At 42.4% G+C, this 14,438-nt stretch overlaps 1 protein-coding gene across 7 annotated transcripts in view; it reads right to left on the bottom strand.

The window, feature by feature from the left end:
• Positions 1 to 11,339, bottom strand: part of RPH3AL (rabphilin 3A like (without C2 domains)) — a 258,215-nt gene extending 246,876 nt beyond the window's left edge. For 4 of the 7 annotated variants that reach the window (XM_040336810.1, XM_040336811.1, XM_040336807.1 and 1 more), the window contains exons 1-2: positions 11,230 to 11,339; positions 5,886 to 6,163 (exon numbers count right to left, since the gene is read on the bottom strand). The gene's annotated coding sequence lies outside the window, so the exon portion shown is untranslated. The remainder of the gene's footprint in view (positions 1 to 5,885; positions 6,164 to 11,229) is intronic. The other 3 variants (XM_040336812.1, XM_040336814.1, XM_040336809.1) reach the window with 2 other exon arrangements.
• Positions 11,340 to 14,438: the final 3,099 nt, after the last annotated feature.

The following is a 14,438-nucleotide window of genomic DNA, read 5'->3' as shown; positions in this document are numbered from 1 at the left end:
ACATTGAAGATCTGTGAGATCTCCAGCTGCACTCTTTACATACTGTGCAGGAAAATATATTGCACCGACAAAGAGAATACACATTTAAAGCTTGTCAGTTTCTAACTGCGAGGGCCCATTTACATTACGCGTTACGTTAGCACGTCTATTTTTGTACATTGAGGAGCTTTACGTTAATGCATCTCATTCATTCTGAATAGGCTTTCAGCCCACCTCAACTTATAGAAAAAATTAACCTGTACCATTTGAAATAAAGCACTACATCATAACACATAGTTGACTCACAACTGCACTAAAACACAAGTACCGTATTTATCGGGGTATAGAGCGCTCCAGCGTATAGCGCGCACCCCTAAAGTTGCCCCCATTCCTGTGGAAAAAAAGTGTTTTTTGTACTTACAGTTTCGGTGTCTTGCGCGGCATCCATCGGCGAATCCGGCGTCCGTCTGCGGCTTCGGGGGTCCTCTTCGTCGGGTCCGGCGTCCTCCCCGCGCCGAGTTTTAAATACTGCGCCAGCATATACCGAGCGCAGTACACTCGGGCAGGCTCGGCAACTGTCGCGCTCACGTCCTGTACGTCCAGGACGTGACCGCGGAAGAAGCAGAGACTGGCCGACTATACCCGAGTGTACTGCGCTCGGTATATGTAGGCGTAGTATTCAAAACTCGGCGCGGGAAAGCGGGTATCGGCGTATATTGCGCACCCACGATTTTGCCCTGATTTTCAGGGCAAAAAAGTGCGCGATATACGCCGATAAATACGGTACATTGTAGTATGGTGGATTAGGCCCCTTTCACATGGGCCAGATCTGCTTTCGCTCACCATGGAATTTGTCAGCTGATTCCTTGGGAGTCTTGCTTGTAACTTTCAGCTTTGCAATGCCTCATGGGACTTCTGCAACAGCTGTAGGGCCACCGGTTGAGCACCCATGGTGTAGACCAGGGTTATGCAATTAGCGGACCTCCAGCTGTTGCAGAACTACAATTCCCATGAGGCATAGCAGGACTCTGACAGCCACAAGCATTACACCCAGAGCCAAAAGCATGATGGGACTTGTAGTTTTGCAACAGCTGGAGGTCCGCTAATTGCATATCCCTGGTGTAGACCAAAGTTTCTCAACTCCAGTCCTCAAGGCACCCCAACAGGTCATGTTTTCAAGATTTCCATTATTTTGCACAGGGGATTTGATCAGTTCCACTGCCTCACCTACGCCAATATGGTGAAAAATTATTGTATATATTCTACTGTATAATATTTATATGGTTTACTTTTTGTTTTAACAAATATCATCTATATGTATCTTTTTCCAGAGTTCATGTTTTCAATCTTTTCCCCCTGAAGAGACCTCCATTATCAAAGGTTGAAACGTGTCGGGGTTTCTATCACAAGTTTACCTAATTCATTGTTACATGAACTCATATGGTTGTATCTATTCATAGGCATATATTTTTAAATTGTATTATGGAACTCATGTCTTGATCCCACTAGAACGCCTCTTTTCACTATGAACCTTTTTTTTAAATAAATTATTTCTTCAACTTTTGAATCCATTATCATTTTTTGCGCAAAGCCCCTTGGGGTACCATTTCCTTCTACTAAGTTGTTATCAGGGGTGTGCAGCATCCATAACCCACAGCCAGTATCGCCTTCCCTCTGCTAACTGGCTTAGTAATTACCACAGCCGTTTCATCTAAGGCCCCTTTCAGACTGGGGCGGGAGCTGCGGTGGCGGTATAACGCCGCTAAAAATAGCGGCGCTATACCGCCGGGATTGCCGTGGAAATCAGCCGCTAGCGGTGCGGTATTAACCCCCGCTAGCGGCCGATAAAGGGTTAATACCGCCCGCAATGCGCCTATATAGAGGCGCATTGCGGGCGGTATTGCCGCGGTTTCCCATTGTTTGCAATGGGAAGGAGCGGTGAAGGAGCGGTATACACGCCGCTCCTCTCACCGCTCCAAAGATGCTGCTGACAGGAGATTTTTTTTGTCTCCCGCCAGCGCATCGCCTCAGTGTGAAAGCCCTTCGGCTTTCACATTGAGGTAGCTGGGCAGGAGTTTTTCAGGCAGGATAGCAGTGCTATTTTTAGCGCTGTACCGCCTGAAAAACTCCTCAATGTGAAAGGGGCCTTAGGCAAATTCTGAAAACATGACCTGTTGGGGCGCCTTGAGGACTGGAGTTGAAAAACACTGGTGTAGACAATTGGTCACCTCTTCCTTGCTGTGCTGGACTGTGCTCGAACTTAAGGGCCCTTTCACATGGGCAAGTTCTGCTAATTTTTTTGTCTGCATTTTGACAGCAGCTGTTTGCGGTTGTGTGTCAGGCTACCACCTCCAATCCATCAGGTTATGTCCTGGAAAAAATGAGAATGAACAGAACCTGCATGGAGCTTCTGACAGGACCACCTGAAAAGCTGACAGATTCACCAAATTAGAAAGCCTGTGTAAAATGGGTCTTAGGTTTGTTTATTTTGTGCAGAGGGGGAGAGTGCCAATCATGGTCTCATAAAACAGATCGATGGCAGACAAAATATGCAAGCCCATTGCCTGCACGTGTCTCTTGTATGAGACCCTGACAGAGGGGATTAAACACGAACACTTCCTTGTAATGCTGCAAGAGAAATGTACTGTAAAAAAGTTAACATGTAAGCTATTTTGGATGGGGGGGGGGGACAAATTCACCTCCCTTCTTTAAGACTCCACAGGAAGTGAAATTATATCACATAAACAAGTGTCCCCATTGTTAGATTGCCTGTCTATACCCTTATGCCCTGTACACATGCGTCTGATGAAAACAAACCGATGGATTTTTTCATCAGATATCCGATGAAGCTGACTTTCATCAGTCTTGCCTACACACCATCGGTTAAAAATCTGATCGTGTCCAACGCGGTGACGTAAAACACAAACGACGTGCAGAGAAAAATTAAGTTCATTGCTTCCGAGCATGCGTCGACTTGATTCTGAGCACGCGTGGATTTTTGACCGATGGATTTCCCCACAGACGATCGTTTTTTTCTATCGGTTTTTTAATCATACGAAGATTTTAAAACAGGTTCTATTTTTTTTCACAGATGGGAAAAAAAAATTATGGGGCCCACACACTTTCGGTTCGTCCAATGAAAAATGGTCCATCGGTCCGTTTTCATCAGACGAACCGATAGTGTGTACAGGGCATTACTCTTAATTTGACTAGGGATTAGTATCGAGCTTGGGCATCTGCTGAACTTTGAATGTGCAATTTGTTTTACTCCAACTCTCCAAGCCCACCTATTTGTTTACATGAGCTGCAGGGTGGAAGGGAATGACGTAAAATAAAGTGGGAAAAACCCCCTGCAAATGTGGAATCCTGCTCCAGAGAAAGATGAGTTAGGAGGATGTTCAAGCTCATCTCTGTTGGTGGTCAGGACAATCAGAGTAAACCTCCCTAACACAGACAGAAGTAAAAAAAAATGCCAAGGCTATGCTGAAACTCCAGAATTATCAAATTGCTATAGGAGCAGTAGTACTGATTGGACGAATTTCTGGTTTCTATGATGGCAGTTTCTCAATGACAAATTTTCAGTTTCCATGGTTTGTAAGTACATCTGAAGCACCACGCCCAGAAGTTAGTCTTCCAGATATGAATTTATTCCAAAATAGGATAAAAGATTTGATCACGGATACAATGCATTTCAGGGGTCAGAAGAACACCCTCTTCAAAAGAGCTTGACATGGGAAGTAATATATGCTGCACTCAATACATTGTCTACTGTTTTTAAGAAACAGACAAGTGACGAAGCACACTGTCTCCAGATGGTTCATGCAGCCCACTTTAGGCCCTGATGAGGGGGGTGTTCTGTGACCTCGAAATGAGTAGGCTCTGTGATAAAGTCTTTTAACTGAGACTTCAGCAATTAAAGCTTCAGCAACAGTGGCGGCTGGTTGTAATTTTTTTTTGGGGGGCGGCAAATAGTACCCCCAGGTCTGGTGCACTTACCCCAACTATGGTGGGCGGCGCTTCACCGGCGGCTTCCCCTTCTCCTGCTCTCCACGGGCATTATAATGGCTTCTGCTTCCTCCCTCCTCCTTGGTGGCCAATTGGGACTCTTCTCTTTTCAGCCAATCGGAAAACGGGTCTCAAACCCGCTTCTGATTTGCCGGATTGAGGATCAGTGTTTCAATAGCGAATATTCATTCGCTGTTGAAACAGCTTGGTGGGCTTGTAGCACCCTATTTGAAAGCCTATTATAGCCTCTTGCTCTAAACAGGTGCTTTAAAAAATAAAACAACCCTGCCGCTGCAATTCATGCGCCCGGCATCCTGAAAGGGACCAGTGACATGGATAGGGGGTGACGGCTGTGGACTGGATAGAACATGGGGGTGGCGGCAGTGGAGAGAGGGGCCGGCACTCGGGCACCCCTAATGCATGGGCCACCACTGCTCCGCAATAAAACCGGGCAATGGTTCTAACCTCTCACCATTCTTTCCAAAACCAAAAAACTAAAACATAGCTCTGCCTTTACTTCTAGTTAAAGTGGCTGTAAAGCTTAATTTTAAAAATAACAAACATATCATACTTACCTCAACTGTGCAATTTGTTTTGCACAGTGTGGCCCCGATCCGTGACTTCTGGGGTCACCCCACGGCACTCACAGCTCCTCCTCTCATCAGGTAACCCCCTAGGAGAAACGCTCTCCCGGGGGGGTTACCTTGCGGGTGCGCTCCCGAGTCATTCATTCGCGTCCATAGCCACCGAATGTATGACTCGACCCCGCCCCCAGGTGCCCACATCATTGGATTGGATTGACAGCAGCGGGAGCCAATGGCTGCAGCTAACAGAAGTTTTTTCACCTTAATGCATAAGATGCATTGAGGTGAAAAAACATGAGGGTTGACAACCCCTTTAAAGTCAATTATCTGACATTTAGAGAGGACATTGTCTGGGGGCTTCTTGAAGCCATGAAAATCGGACACCCAGGATTGATCAACAGATAACTACTACAATGCTGATATAATAAAAGCATTTTCTTTATTTGATAAATATTGATTATTGCACATCTCTTCACTTTGAGCTGTTACCAAATTATACATAGACAGTATGTTGACATATAAAGATAGTTCTTTGAATAAGTCAGCAGAAAAAGCATTCATGGTATGTAAAGTGCAGCCAGTAACCCATAATAATTTGATTTCACTTTATATCGCTTAACAACTGCCTTAGTATTTTTATTATTGCTGATAAATTACTATGGGTTAATGCATTTATGTACTGGCCTTAAAATGCATTAAATAATCTCAGATCGCAAACAGCCACAATACGGTAGCAGTTTCTCATGATATGCACGGATTTCTAACATGTGCAAAATGCACAAATATGAGCAAATACATCATTTTAAATTGTGTCCTAGTACCAACAATGCATTGTAGCTGGTAGAAAAAAAAATACCCTGCGTGCTACATTTGGGTGAGTAGACCATCAAACACAGAGCAAGGTGTCTTAAAAAAAAAAAAAAAAAAAAAAAATGTATGGCAACATGCATCAACTCATTCCACATTACTTTCAATTTTTTATATATATATATAAAAAAATATATATATATATATATATATATATATATATATATATATATATATATATAAAATAGACATATTTTATAATACATATAACCAATACTGGAAAGTAATTTTTTTAAAATATCTTACATTATTGACTTTTATTAGTTAAAAAAAAAAAAAAATTTTTGAAAATCAAAAAACCTTAAAAACCAGGAATAAACAGAAGCTTTTTACGTGTCTAATGACAAAATAAAGGCAAGAAAACAAATCCAGGACCTACAGTATGCAATGCTGCCACAAAGCAGAGCTGTAATAAGGCAAATAAGTGACAGGCACTGAAAGGAAACTTACCAAAGCAGATGTAGGTGTCAGCTAGGATTGCGCTTTATTTCTTCAGCTCAGAGGCAGGTTTGAAAAGATCAGTTGCTTTTTAGAAAAGGGAGGCAAACACAAGACAACTAGTATCACTCAAAGGCTGAATAAAGGTTTCAATTAGCAGTCAAGTGAACAGCTGCAAACAAGCACAGACCTGGACTGGCAGACACACAGGAGCTTGGTGCACGTCACAAGGACAGCTTGATGACTGAGTCAGAGGTGGGGAACTACATACGTCTCATTATTTGCCATCCCTGGGGACAGAAGGGACATATGTCAATGACATTGAAATCTTAACGCTTACAATACTTTAACCGGAGAGACCGGCTCCTGTTCTATTTCATAGCTTACGCTTAAAGTGATTGTAGACGTATTAGTGCACTTGTAACAACACAGTTGGGAAAAGTGTTATCTCCTTTTAATTTGCACTAACCGTTACATTATCAGGGCAAGCTTTTGGGGTTTACTCCTTTCTTCAAAAGGTCCAAGCAGTACCAATCTTGCTGCTGCCATCACAAGAAATGCAACCACTTCCCATCTGGACCAATTCTGACACTTCGCTTCTACTTTTTTTTTTACTAGAAAATTACTCATAACCCCCAAATAGCAGACACCCTGAGGAATAAATTGTCAGTCGTTGCAACTTTTTACGTGACACAGTTTTTGTGCAATAATTTTTTTCATGAATAAAAAGTAATAATTAAAAAAAAAAAAACGTTATTTGTATAATCTGAAAGATGATGTTACGCTGAGTAAATAGATACCCAACATGTCATGCTTTAAGGCTGGATTCACACCTATGCATTGTTAGCGCTTTTTGCATATTTGCTCAACAGATTGTGTTCCATAGGAAACCATGTTAAATGGACTGTAGTCCAAATCTAAAAAATGAAAAAAGCACTAAAAATGCATAGGTGTGAATCCACCCTAAAACTGGTACTTAAACGTTAGTACTTAAAAATCTCCAAAGGCGACGCTTTACATTTTTTTACAGGTTATCTGCTTAGAGTAAGACCCCTTTCACACTGAGGAGCTTTTCAGGCGGTACAGCACTCAAAAATAGCGCTGCTATACTGCCTGAAAAACTCCTGCACTGCATACTCAATCTGAAAGCCATAGGGCTTTCACACTGAGGCGATGCGCTGGCAAGAGAGAAAAAAAAAATCTCCTGCCAGCAGCATCTTTGGAGCGGTGAGAGGAGCGGCGTGTATACCGCTCCTTCCCATTTAAAACAATGGGAAACCGCGGCAATACCGCCCGCAATGCGTATCTGCAGAGGCGCATTGCTGGCGGTATTAACCCTTTATCGGCCACTAGCAGGGGTTAATACTGCACGGCTAGTGGCCGAATCCCGCGGCAAATCCGACGGTATAGCGCCGCTATTTTTAGCGGCGCTATACCGCCATCGCGCCTCTCGCCCCAGTGTGAAAGGGGCCTTACAGAGAAGGTCTAGGGATATAATTGTTGCTCCCGGTCTGATGTTAACAACGATAACCGACGTGTGGTTTGAACGTCATTTACATATGGGGGCGCGACTTACGTATGCATTTGCTTCTGTGTACGAGTTTGAAAAAAAAAAAAATAGATGTATTGTTTCTTTTATTTTTACACTTTCCCTTAAAAAAAAATTAAAACTCTTTTTCCTATTACAAGGAATGTAAATATCCCTTGTAATAGGAATAGGGTGTGATAGGTCCTCTCTCTACTCGAGGCAGGAAAGACTGATCAAAAAAAGATCAAAAAAAAAAAAAACACAATCTCATCCTTTCCTACCGAGTCCCCAGCAATGTTTACTTCCACCGGGCCGTGACATCATAACATCGCACCCAGGCCTCTGAAGGTCATAGAGATTGCTGGAAACCATCTGGTCACCGGAAATCTTTATGCCCAACTTGCGGCGTTGGTGGATTCCTTCTACGGCTCGCCAATCGCACAGGCAAGCCGTTAGAAGCATCGGAGGGCAGCGGGTGGGGGGTTGGGGGCTTCCACTCCTGCCCCCTGTAAGAACGATCAAGTGGCTGAAATGCTGCTATGACTGTTCTTACGCCTGCCGAAAAAAATGATATCTGGATGATGCCTGTAGCTGCACCCACCATCCAGATAACCCAACTCAAAGTCCACAATGTCATATGACGTACGTTGAGCGGGAAGTGGTTAAAAGGCTGTTTTACATCTCACAAATTAAGACATCATTTAAAATATCAAATATTTGTAATAAATTACATGATAGACTCACAAAAGGGGCATTTAAAAAAAATATATATTTCTGTTCTTGTGGGAATGAAAAAAGGAGGGCGAAAGGATATGAGCCCGAGGTTATGGGCATGCAGCCGCCCCATTTTCAAATAAACGGGGACTTGTGGTTATTTTTAAGTGTTTTAGCTTGAGTCCTTAATGACTGAGTGAAATTTATAGAGGAATAAGTTGTTTTTAGCTATGTATGGATTGAATACATTTATTATATTATTTATTATTAAATAATTGTGCCGTGACCAAAATTTTTAGCCAATAAAAAATTGTGTGTCTAATTATTTATTACGCAAGTATTTATGTATTCAGGGGAAAAGACGAATGGTGCGGCCTGCATTCCCATGACAATTTTTCTAAATTTCACCTGAAAAATGTTTTACTATTTTCACTGTAACAAGGTGGTACACCTTTTAATAAAAGAGAGATTTCAACACACACACACACTTATCTTCTACTTTTACTTTTCTACCTTTTCACACAGCATACTGACACACCAAGTGATCTGCTGCTCCACACCCAATCCCACATCACCACACACCACACACCACAGAGCGTCATTAGGGGACTGACTGCAAGAACCAGTGATCAGTGGCATTGTCACTAGGCAGAGCGGGGAGATGCTTGTTTACATTAGCATCTCCCTGCTCTATCTCTCCGTGAGAAAAATTGCGGGAATCCCCATGGGGATCGAGTCCGTGGGACCCGTGGTCGGGTTCATGGAGCTTGTGGCGGGCGTGCACGTACACAATGGCGCTTCCTTAAAGGGGACGTATATATATATATATATATATATATATATATATATATATATATATATACACATATATACACACACACATCCTTCTGCCCAGGAGTGCCATTGTGTCGACGTATATGTGCGTGCGGCTGTCGGGAAGCGGTTAAAAGGGGTGTGGAGTGTATGGTGGCAGGTAGTATGTACAAGAGAGGGGTGCAAAATGTATGGTGGTGGGTAGTATGACATGAGAGGGGTTCAGATGGTATAAAAGTGGTATACGGTGTGAATGAGCCTTAATTTATTATTCCATCACTGCAGAGGCCACTTTTCAGTGGCATGCGTAGAGCATGAATTTTGGGCTGAATTCGGACCTGAAACAGACCAGAAGAGGCACATGACTCCTCTGCAATCCGCACTGGAGCCGCTCCGGAGGTGTGTGAACCGGCTCCACATAGAGACGGTCACAATCTCCTGACATGTGAATTGGATGTGGAGAAACCCAGCCTTAGTTTACTCAAATTAGCCATAACTAACTCCTTATTCACTTTCTCCATTCGAATAACATTTTGTTTGTAAATAACTTTGTAATGCTTTGTACCAGAATCATAATTTTAGTGTTAATTTAAACAGAACAAATTACAGAATTATATGCACACTTTATCTGCAGTAACACTATTTATTTCACAAAACATGCAGTCCAGTGCGTTTTTTGTTCTGCATCAAAAACGTATGAAAACCAGGTTATATGTTTTCCAATGGCATAGTTCACACCAGTACAGTCAGTTCAATACCTTTCCAGTTCCAGAAAACAAAGTAGAACATGCTGCATTTTTCCTGCACTGGAAAAAAGTAAAACATATCAAAAATGCACTGAAACGCATGAAAAACACACTGGACCCTAGTATAGTGAAGAAAAAAAATTAAATCAGGAAAAATAAAAAATAAAGCAACTGGAATGCACCAGAATGCATTAAAAGCATGCATGTATTAACGCATCCAGGACAGATCTGGAGTACGTTTTGCTGTGTGAACCCGTGCCAGATCACACCAGAGGCAGCTCTGTGCATTTTTCTTCTGCACTAAAAATGCATGCAGCGTTTTCCATATTTTCCAATGCCTCTAGTTCACACTATTCAGTCAGTTCCAGGTCAGTTTCTGTACTGGTGTGAACTTGAGCCATTGGAATACATGGAAAACACTGTGCGTGTATGCATGTTTAGTGCAGGAAAAAAAAGCACACGGAACTGCATCTGGTGTGAATTAGCACTCGCATGAAACGGCTGTGGTAATTACTGAGGCAGTGAAACGGATCAAACCACCTGTGCAAAATAATGTAAATCCTGACCTGGCTGCTGGGGCGCCTAGACGACTGGAGTTGAGAAACACTGTCTTAACCACTTGACCTCTGGATGATTTACCCCCCTTCCTGACCAAGCCATTTTTTTGCTATACGGCACTGCGTTACTTTAACCGACAATTGCGTGATCATGCAACGTTGTACTCAAATAAAATGTTTGTCCTCCCCCCCCACATAGAGCTGTCCTTCGGTGTTATTTGATCACCACTATGGATGAGCTCCGGCATGTTCGCACAGTCCATGTGCAGAGCCCGCCAGGAGGTCGGCACCGCGCTGCGCTAATCACAGGCAGGGAGACATTTCCCAATCTCTGCAGCCGAGCATCGGGACAATGTCTCCCTGCCTGTGATTAGCGCAGTGTGGTGCCGACTTCCTGGCGGGCTCTGCACGTGGACTATGCGAATACGCCGGAGCTCATCCTTAATCACCACTAGTGGAGGCACCCGTGTGGGCCTTAATTGACCAAGCTGAAGTTAGAATCTGATTGGCTACCGTGCATAGCTTCTCCCAGATTTTTCACTCTCCAGCTTTAGTAAATCAATCCCTTATGCCACGTACACACAATGAGATTATCAGGCGAATAATCATCTGTTTTTTGTTGCATGCTGGTCTCATATTGAAAATTAAGTGGTTATTAACATTACAAAAATTCTCGGACAGAATACAACTTGGGAAGTCACGTAATGTGTTGTAATGTATTCTCTTGTTTCCGAGCATGTGTGGTCTTTATCTTCCATTTTTTTGTGGACAAATGCTGAACTGATTAAACGAAAATTCACGCTTGTCCTTTCAGATATTGTTGGATAAACTGTCGTGATTGTCTCTAGACAGCTGTGTACTAACGCCGAACCACAACCCTGGGTGTAGGTACACTACTGCAATCCATCATTAGCAAAAGTAACTTAGAGAGAGTGGGAAACCGATATCAGATAATCTAAGCAAAATGTAGTTCTGTGCAATAAATAAGGCCAATTTACCAGGAAGATTAAGCTAGGCTAATGCACTTGGCTGCTGCAGACTGCAGTGTCCTAGCCTTGAGCATTGATGTCAGCTGCTGCTCTGCTCTTACATCCTGTCAGCTTGTTATTTCCACCTGTAGTGAAGTGCCTCAGCCAGAAAATGGAGCATGAGTCAGACTGATTGAACGAGAAGTGATAGAGCACTGCTAAATGGGATTTGTCCTAGGAATTACAATGGCTGCTATGTTTGCTGTGACCAGTCTTTTTGGCGGTGTGTATTCTTGTGACTTTACAGTGCAAGTACACCATTGGAATATGCTTTGTTATATACTTGTGTGTTCTGCATGGCTTATGTTTCCTTCCTTTCCATAGAGCTGTACTTTAGGGCCCTATCACACTGCTTTGCTAAAAAACGCATTAAACACATATATATGTTTGGTGCATTTTCTGAATTCTTGACTACCAGCATCCACCTGTGAAATTTGGACATGTGACCAAAAACACACAGTGGATGCATGTATGATGTGTTTATTATGCGTTTTCTATTCATTTCAATCGGGAGGTGCATTTTTTTTTTTTATTTTTTTTTATTTAACATGCAGTGTGCAGGACTTTTAACCACTTCAGCCCCAGAAGATTTCCCCCCTTAATGACAAGGCCATTTTTTGCGTTACGGCACTGTGTCACTTTAACTGACAATTGCGTGGTGGTGCGACGCTGTATCCAATCAAAATTGACATTATTTTTGTTTCCCACAAATAGAGATTTTATTTGGTGGTATTTGATCACTCCTGCATTTTTTTTTTTTTTGTTTTGTTTTTGCACTTTAACCACTTCCCCGACGGCCGTACGACTATAAACGGCTGCATGGTGGTTCTACTTTTCTGGGGCGCCGTGTTTTTACGGCCGCCCCTTTCTGCGCTCCCCGCGCGCAGCGGGGAACTTCTGTGCTGGCCGTGTCCCTTGGACACAGCCAATCACAGATCGCCGTGAAAGGCCAATCAGAGTGGTCTGTTTGCTAGGCGATCTGTGCGGCCAATGAGAGATGATCTCATATGTTTACATATGAGATCATCTCTCATTGCCGGCTCTCACAGACAGCGTGCTGTCAGGGAGAGAGGAGACCGATCTGTGTCTCTTGTACATAGGGACACAGATCAGTCACCTCCCCCAGTCACCCCCCTTCCCCCACAGTTAGAACACTATATAGGGTACACATTTAACCCCTTCCTCACCCCCTAGTGTTAACCCCTTCCCTGCCAGTCACATTTATACAGTAATTAGTGCATATTTATAGCACTGATCGCAGTATAAATGTGAATGGTCCCAAAAATGTGTCAAAAGTGTCCGATGTGTCCGCCATAATGTCGCAGTCGCAATAAAAATCGCAGATCGCCGCCATTACTAGTAAAAAATAAAAAAAAAATAATAATAATAATTCTGTCCCTTATTTTGTAGGCGCTATAACTTTTGCGCAAACCGATTTTTTACTAAAAATAGGTAGAATACGTATCGGCCTAGAATGAGGATAACAAAAAAAATTAGCTATTTATTATAGCAACAAGTAAAAAATACTTTTTTTTTTTTTTTCAAAATTGTCACTCTATTTTTGTTTATAGCGCAAAAAATAAAAATCGCAGAGGTGATCAAATACCACCAAAAGAAAGCTCTATTTGTGGGAAAAAAAGGACGTCAATTTTGTTTGGGAGCCATGTTGCACGACCGCGCAATTGTCAGTTAAATCGACGCAGTGCCAAATCGCAAAAAGTCCTCTGGGCAGGAAGTGCCCAGTAAGGAAGTGGTTAAACAAAAATAGAGTGACAATTTTGAAAAACAAAGAATATTTTTTGCTATAATAAATATCCCCCAAAAATGTCAAAACTAATTTCAGTTTGGGCCAATATGAATTCTTCTAAATATTTTTAGTAAAACAAATGGCAATAAGCGTATATTGATTGGTTTGCGCAAAAGTTATAGCGCCTACAAAATAGGGGATAGATTTATGGCATTTTTATTATTATTATTATTATTATTATATCATTTTTTTTTGCAGAACATTGCGGTGGACAGATCAAATTTTTTGGGGAATCAGTGACATTACTACTGTAATCAGTGCTAAAAATATGCACTGTCATTGTACTAATGACACCGGCGGGGAAGGGTTTAACATCAGGGGCAATCAAGGGGTTAAATGTGTCCCCTGTTTGTGTTTTCTAACTGTAAGGGGGACTGTGTGACTGGGGAAACACACAGATCCATCTTCCTGCTTAGCAGAAAGACAAGATCTGTGTGATCTCCCCTGTCAGAACGGAGATTTGCCTTGTTTACACAGACAGATCCCCGTTCTGTCACTGTGGGGACCGATCGCAGGTGACCAGCAGACATCGAGTCTGCCCCACTCAGTGATTGGCTCTTTTGCTGGCCAACGGGTGCACGCAAACAAAGATATGCTATATATTTAAGAGAAATACACTTACTCCTCCTGTCTACACCTCCCAACCTAAAGTAGTCCAATACTACCACCTATACTACCTTAAAAAAAAATCTATATTTAGTCTAACTATATGTTTTTTTAGAACTGGAGTCCTGAAATCTGACAATATACAGTAAACTCACACAGGAAGCCCAGTCTTCCCTACAGAATTGCAGTCCACTACATAATTCTAAATGTTTTGGCTGGAGAATTGGAAATCCCAGATGCAGCAAACTATATAAACAGGTTACTGCTTACATTTTTAAAGAGGAACTAAACTCTGAATGCTGTGCCCAGAAAAATGAAAGGCAACTCCAATGATCAAGTATTCCTTGCAAAGTGAAATTCCACCATATTCACTAAGCTTTGGAGAAAATATACTTGCAAATTGCAGCTTCCCTTCCAAAGTGCACTATTTAGCTTTAGTGAATCAACCCCAACAGAACTAGAAAACCACTTTTGGATCCAATTTTTTGTATTACAAATTACAGTGGTGCACGTTTATGAACACAGTTCCAAATGTCACAATGTGTGAATGTGTACAGATTGTTCACAGTTACTATTCTACTTTTTGCAGCTGAACATTTGCAAATGCCCATCCACTTTCTGCTTTTGCAAATGTCTGTTTTCGAACAAGTGTTGTGAACTAGTTTGTAGCAGAATGATTGAGCCCCTAGCGCTTATGCGGGGCTGCCTTCCTCCTCGGTTCTCTCCTCCTCTCATTATAGGTTTCTCAGGGAGAAGGCAGACTGTG

This window comes from Rana temporaria, chromosome 2 (genome assembly GCF_905171775.1).
Source record: "Rana temporaria chromosome 2, aRanTem1.1, whole genome shotgun sequence".
In the NCBI taxonomy this organism is placed as follows: Eukaryota; Metazoa; Chordata; class Amphibia; order Anura; family Ranidae; genus Rana; species Rana temporaria.
Note: the sequence above shows the minus strand (reverse complement) of the source record. Positions and strands in the feature narration are given on the sequence as shown.